The following is an 8,162-nucleotide window of genomic DNA, read 5'->3' on the forward strand; positions in this document are numbered from 1 at the left end:
TAAGGGATTCTGCATGCATCTCCCTAATATTAACAGTTGGATTTTGACAAAAAAATATTCTATCATCACTAAGCTAGGGTACTAAACTACTAACTACTGACAACTTGTTGTTGTCAGTAGTTAGTAGTTTAGTACCCTAGTAGTTAGTTGTCTTAGTACATTCGATATTTGACCATGAATCATGATATTATAAACCACTAAATCTCAAGTTCTCATAACATAAAATGTGTCAGGTCCTAGGGCAACTAAACAGTCAGTTATCGAAGACAGCTAGTTTGCAGGAAGCCAGAAACGCACTTAATTCCCCAGGGGATTAATAACGATCAATCGGAGGGCGAGGGCCCTTATTGGCGCCAATAAATTCACTTGACTTTATTTTAAGTGTCTTTTAAATATTTAATGAAGATTGAAGACATGCATTTTTATGAAGGCAGAGTTCCTTAACCCCTCACTTTTCAGTATGGTTTTTTTAACTAGGAAGTTGAATTAGCGAAGTAGCGAAGCTCTTTAACTGCAGTGCTCAGATATATTTAATGATGATTAAACTTCAATTTAATGAAGCGTTTGACAGATAATATATGGGGGATTGGGACTTATGTCAAAATTTTCATTTAATTACATTTACTTAAGTAAAATTAATGTTCGTCTCTGAATGCGGCAGTTAAACAGGTAGGTTTGGCTACGGCCTACGAGCACGAGAGCTTCAGTCGAGATCTAAATACGAGATAATCTTAAACAATTGCATGCCTGGAATTCTTTCAGTTTAAGGTCTGGCTGTCAGTCAGACAGACAAGAAGACAGACATACACATGAGGAGTGAATCCTCACTCTTTTCCCACTTAAACGATGTTGATGAAATAGCACGAAGATACTTTAAGCACGGTAAAAATATTATATTTTTAAACTCTTCTCGGAAAAGTGGGAGACGTGGGACGTGAGTAAACGTGAGAGAGCCATGCTTCGGCACGAATGTGCCGGCTCGACCGAGAAATACCACGTTCTCACAGAAAACCGTCGTGAAATAGCGCTTGCGCTGTGTTACTGCCGAGTGATTGAGTTTACCGGAGGCCCAATCCCGTACCCTATTCCCTTCCCTACCCTCCCCTATTATCCTATTCCCTCTTAAAAGTCCAGCAACGCACCTGCAGCTCTTCTGATGCTGCGAGTGTCCATGGGCAACGGAAGTTGCTTTCCATCAGGTGACCCGTTTGCTCGTTTGCCCCCTTATTTCATAAAAAAAGGACATCTCTATCCCAAAAACATGTGCGGTTTCCGATCGATTACAGAATTTCGGCACAACGAATTCGCAGGCAACTTGTAATTATGAATGATGAATATTGAACAGTATATAAACTAGACAAACATTATGTAGATAGACGTTATATCTATGAGTATCGTTAAATACTCATAGATAATTATAACCTGCATAAAGTGGATCGCGATTTAACATATTGACCGATAACAAATCTACGTGCATCATCCCCCTTGCGCGATGCGGGCGCTAGGCAGGGAGGCACCACCCTCAGTCCTTCCCTGTCACACGATTGTAAGCCCTATCACCTCCCCGTAAGAGCGATATACAAAAACAATAATTTATCACCAAAATCGATATCCATGGAAAACTACCTACATGAAAATTACTCATTCCTGTGCCCGTATGACCTAATTGAAAAGCGTCACGTTTATAAATACCGATGTTTTGAATTTCAATAAGTCAAATTGATTTTGGAGCTGGTATTTACAGCATTTTTATTAAAATATTGTATAGATTTATGAAATAAATATAATTACTGTACTTTTACAATTGTCGTAGAGCCATCGTAGAGTATATTATACATCGTAGACTTAAAAAAACAATAGACGCAGAGCTCAGAACTGTGAAAACTCTCAAATTAAATCAAGGATTAGGATTAAGGTCTAGAAATCTTAAAGTCTAGACTATTGATTGACACTTATACAAGATGAAAGCTCTGATTTATGAAATAAATATAATTACTGTACTTTTACAATTGTCGTAGAGCCATCGTAGAGTATATGACTTAAAAAAACAATAGACGCAAAGCTCAGAACTGTGAAAACTCTCAAATTAAGTCAAGGATTAGGATTAAGGTCTAGAAATCTTAAAGTCTAGACTATTGATTGACACTTATACAAGATGAAAGCTCTATGTCTTGTAGTTTCAATAGTAACCCCAGAGCCACGATTCTAGCACATCGATTCTCAGGCGTGAATCAAGGGACAAGAAGCAAGCAGTCTTGTCCCTCATCCAAAGGGAAATAAGAAATTAGCAATGTAGGTTGTTATAACTTGATCATGATTAACACAATAATTACTTAATATCATTATTATCTTATTTATAATGGAATATGTATAATGTAATGAGATAATATTTAAATTTATTACTTTTTATAATTAATGTCATAAAATTTTAAATTATTTTGCACGCCACTTATAGGCAGAATGTTGGATCCATTTAAATAATATTGTAAGACCTTTTTGTACCACATTTATGCAATAAATCATTATTATTATTATTCATAAGAATCATACTACATTAACTGTACAACTTTAAACGTTTTTACGTCAGAGCTGACAAATCAATAAAATAGAATTTTCTCTTTTTTATGAACCAATTACTCTAAAGTCTAAGTTTTATAATGTTATTTATATTTTATGACAATTCCCTGTTCAGTATGAGATACAGCTATGCCAGTGTCCATTACAGCATAATAGTCCACCTCCGGAGAAAGGAAATTAAAATTGCTATGATATAGTGTTGTCCTGTTGATATTGGTACTCGGCTGCAATTTATAGTGATGTACCATCGAACAAATTGATTCATAGGCAGTTGATATACCTACGTCATTCGGTCGAATTATGACAATTCAATGATCGTGATCTGTCGGTTGGTTTGACCGACGAGTGACGACCAAATTACATAGGTTCGCCATCTGCCTAAGAATCAACTTCTCTAATAGTACCTATCTATCTGGTTAATCTATAATATAAAAATGAGTCGCTGAATGTGTTGCTAAGCGCAAAACTCGAGAACGGCTGAACGGATTGGGCTAATTTTAGTCTTAAAATAATCGTAGAAGTCCAGGAAAGGTTTTTAAGTGACACGAAGTTCACCGGGACAGCTAGTTTATCAAATACAAACATACCGCATACGATATTTTTAACCGACTTCCAAAAAGGTTATATGTTCGGCGGTGGAGACTTTTTTTTATTCACAGGAAATTTTCTTAATTTTTATGATGGCCGTACATATGACGTCAATTGACGAAAATATAAGCCGTGAGAAGTAGAACACATTTTAGCGGGAACGGGTCAAATGAAAAAATTGGCTTTTAAAAACTGATTAAGTTTCGAGTCGCCCTAGACCCAGAAATGCCCTAGACACTGGGGTAGGCGTGAAGGCTGGATCTTCTTCAGAGGGAGGCCTCAATTTATGTTATGTTTATGTTATTACACATGTAATAGGAAAACATTAGGATTGTCCTACAAAATGTAAGTAGTAATAAAATCCATGGGAACCTTTTCCTTCATACATAAATACGAAGAATGAGAGATATTACATGATATTTCCGATATTTTCTGAACTTTAACACACTGGGCCTAAAATTGAAAATTGTAATCGACCAGGGCAGGTTTGCAAATGAAAATCACATAAATTAATCTTGAACCACATGATGTCGTATTTAATAAAGTTTAATGTGTTGTTTGTAGATAAGATTGAGCGATTACGAAATTAGCACGCTGCATATAATATTTAATGAACTAAACTTAGCTTTTTTACGTGTTTGTAACTTTTACAATGTAAAGTTAAAACTCTGACACAATTCTGGTATTATTCTTCATTCAATAGGCTATTCTTCATTGAAGAGGCATTAAAGTTATAGAAATTAACATAATATTATAATAATTACTGTCAATAACAATAAGGCAGACTTCATAATAGTATTTAAACTTATTCTACAAAATTCGTAGCGGCGCAGCAGCTCCCACAAACATCTTTTTCTCATCCGCCATTTGTACAGAACAAATTAGTTCCTTTGAACCGAGATTCTGGTACAGTTATGATTTAGTAAGCGGTTTTGTAATTAGATGATTTTATCGTAAAAAATTGGATCTACAGACTACGTTCGTAGTCAATTGACGTCAAAACGCGTGAGACGCTCGACCGTGGTCAAACTTACAAGATTTTTAACGGACTCCAAGATGGAGGTAGCTATTATAAATTTGCCTACGGATATCATGATGATAACTTATAAGTTGTATGACGTAAAATAACAGTTTATTAATTTGTAGAAAGCCGCCCTAAGTCTGGAGTCAAAACTGAGTGAGAACCTAATGAGGTTGATGGTACAGACAACTAGAATAGAACGTTGCCGCTAAAATCGTTTTGTTGGATATTACTAAATAAATTAGACAATATTGTAGCCATTAAACAATACTTACTAAACCGTCAATTAACTATTAATTTGAACATAAAATCCGTAATATTTTTATCGGACATAAAGTTTCCCCGTTACTCGGTTGCGTAAGGGATAATGAAACGATTTACTTCATTGCAATCAGAGTATAACACAAATATAGTGAAGTAATCTCGAGTGTTGGCTATTGGTAATCCGACGGCCGAGGGGTCTCGAGAGGTGTCCCCGGGCTGAGAGCGGCGCGCGGCGAGGAGCCACCTGCGGCCGTGACGCAACCCAAACAGGATCCACCTCCCAACAAAAACTTCCACGGCCACTATTTCGAAACTCGTGCGCGCCTAAATAGAGAAAGGCATCTATGTGCTCGTACATCATTTGTAGCTCCGCTAGTCGCAACCCACGGGGTACGGGGTGAATGCCCTTAACGTCCTCCGTCCTCCTCGACCGTATCGCCCTCCCGTTCTAGCGCGCGAGAATCCCTCTTCTTTTGACTTCGAAAAGAGGGCACGTAGTCGCGCGCGCGCGGTGATTTCGGTCTCTGCGCCCGCGCGGTTAGGATCGAGATTCCTCTGCGGGGATATTAACTGTGCTGTGTTAAGGGTGTGTGCGCACGCGCACTGCGTTTGTATTCAAATGAGGACAGTGCGTTCCGCGCCGGAGAGCACTATGATTGTACTTTTTTAGACCATGAACCGTAATCGGCAAGGAAACGTGTATCCTTAGGGGGTGGCGGGCGCGGCGCGTATTGAGGGCACAGACTAGTTAGTGCAGCAATTAGGGGCCAGCCTCCGGTCATACAGTCACACTGTATGGTACATACACGGCCGCTCTATTAATATTAATTCATGCCTTCCACCTCGCTGTCTCTATTACAACTTAGCGTCAAGACAATTGATGGGTCTATTCAGCAATCTACTATGTAGGTACCTACAATATAATATTGTCTTAAAATCTTAGAACTTCTTTATATTTTGTGAGGATAAATGGATATGATGGTTTTAACTTTTATTTGTATTAGTAGGAATAATAATTTTAATTTGCGACTTGACAGCTTTTGTATCCCGATTCCCGAATTAAACAATTGTATACTAAGCGTTATATTATAGCGTTTTTGTCGTTGGTTTGATTTTCATATTTAAATACGTATAATTATTCAATAGTATATAATATAACTTATAATACCACTCTTCTTAATAAAGAAATAAATAACAACGAGTATCTAGGCATCTTTAACATTTAAATTAATTTAGAAGATTTATTGTAGCAGAAGAACAATAAATCTTCTAAATTAATGAATAAACTATAAATATACTAATTATTAACATAATGTCGAATATGTTTAAAGGTGTACAAGAAAAATATAATATTCTATAGATGATTTATGGTTAGAAATAAAATATTTTTATTTCATTTTTCCAGGATAAAAAGTAGCCTATGTCCTTTCCCGGTACCTACTTACAGTATCTCCATGCGAAATTTCAGCAAAATCGGTTCGGCGGCTTAGGCGTAAAGAGGTAACAGACAGACACATATAAAATTACTTATTATGGTGATGACAGCACCTACTATAATATGCTAGCACCTACTATACCTATATACAGGCTGTAACAAAACTAAGTGTTAATGGTTTAGGGTATGTAATATAAGCATGGGTACCCGATGTAGAGGTCCCTGTAAAAGTAACAGCACTGAAAGAATAACTTCTTTTTCACCTTTGTATGGAAAAAAACGTGCGGGCGCTTGCGCATACAAATCACAAAAAAAATTGCTCTTTTACCGCTGCTACCGCTGCTACTTTCACAGTGAACTCTATATTAGGGACACACACCCTAAAGTATTATCACTTAATTTTATTACACCCTGTATACACCTATATTATAGGTAGTAAGTACATCCTGAGAGGTGTCCCATGTCACGCGATACTGCATCATGCTCTGTGAAGTGCACTCAAGTGAGGCTCTTGTTGACACCTTTAATCGACGCGACACGAACTTGGGACATGAAGGTGGGAACCTTTAAGGCGGTCCCCCTGCGGAGATGCCGTAATTTGCCGTTTTAGAGCCTTATAACTCATAATTTAAAAGCTACAAAATTAAAATTAAAATACAGCAATAATCTTCAGTTTATGAACGTTCCTTTCCCCGTTATTTATTTACTATTTTTGTTTATTGTACTCATGATATCAGCTTGCAAAGTAATACCAATTTATTAAAATCCAAGCCTATCTACTTTCAGTGTCTCCCTAGTATTTACAAATTACTTTTATTTGAAACACACGCCAATAGATCGTTAATTTCACTATCTACATATTACCCGTTTGAATTTTTCGTAGGTCAATTTTGAACTAAGATAAGTAAAAAATTGTATTTTGGTGTGATCTCGGCAACACGGCAATTAATGTATGGTCAAGGTCATTTGCTCGGGGGATGGCTTTAATAGATCAATGTAATATAGCGATTCAAATGCAACTTAGAGTACCGAAATAATAATATTATTACCAGAAAATAATTATTATATTATACTTGCATACATTTCCAGTTGCTATGTTGCCGGTAAGTGGTCGAAAAATCTGTAGACTCGACTGATACATGGCTACGCTGTAACATCATAATTAAAATTAGGTCTAAGTACAGATGTTTTTGAGGTCTGTAGGTACATTATAAAAATATATCTACTACATTAATATAAACTTTAGAATATTCTAGTTATCTGCATTACTAAAAGCTACTTAAAAGAATAGTAAGTATTTCATACATACAAAAGTGTTATAAAGGGCCGGTCACCGCGAACCAAAGGCTTTTCTATAGCGGCCTCAAATGAAAAGCATTGCTAGGGACGCGGTCCTTGGCCGAGTTTTCAGATAAGAATATTGCGCTCTCTTTTACTTCTCTCAATATTTTTTTGCTAGTTAGCGCCGCCTAAATTATCTTTCATTAATAATACACTAGATATTGCTCGCGGTTTTGCTTGCGCAATAAATAATAAGCGTTGGCCTTACATATAGGCAAAAAGCCTCTGAACCGATTTTGCTATTTGGTATGAAGTTACTTAATTGAGTCCCGGGAAAAGTCAAAAGACATAGGATACTTTTTATCCCGGAAAATGTACGGCTGCTGCCTGCTCAATGTCAATAAACGAATTTTGGCGCAACGGAGTTGCCGGCGCCATCTAGTTGAGAAATAAATTACTAATGTTTGATACTAAATTCATATCATTGGTAGAAACAGAATATAATAGAACGCAGTTTTTCGTGCACTTTTTCCACTATATTCAGAAGTTGTTTTTAACGAATTACACAACCGGTTTCGAAATAATTCACTATTCATTGTGCTGTGTAGGTAAAACAGATATTAATGGTACACTTATCCAGCCATTTCTGTCAAACTTGGTTGACAAAAATGGCTGGATAAGCGTACCAACGTACTCATGAGCTGTACCAGCAGGGCCTCCATAAGAGCTACTGGCGCCTGTATGCAAAAAAAGGATTTTGGCGCCCCTTTAGGCAAATTTTTTGGATCCTTGGTTTCGGCGCCCCTAAAGATGGCGATTTGGCGCCCCTAGAGGATGGCGCCCGTGTGCTTTGCACACATTGCGCATATGGTAGCGGGGGCCCTGTGTACCAGTTTCATTAAATCACAACGATTTCTAGTTGCAGGCAAATGGTTTTAGTCGCTTTGAGTCAGTGTTTAAACTGGTCAAGGGTACACAATAACTTAATTATGCTAC

The sequence above is a fragment of the Aricia agestis genome, chromosome 8 (genome assembly GCF_905147365.1).
Source record: "Aricia agestis chromosome 8, ilAriAges1.1, whole genome shotgun sequence".
In the NCBI taxonomy this organism is placed as follows: Eukaryota; Metazoa; Arthropoda; class Insecta; order Lepidoptera; family Lycaenidae; genus Aricia; species Aricia agestis.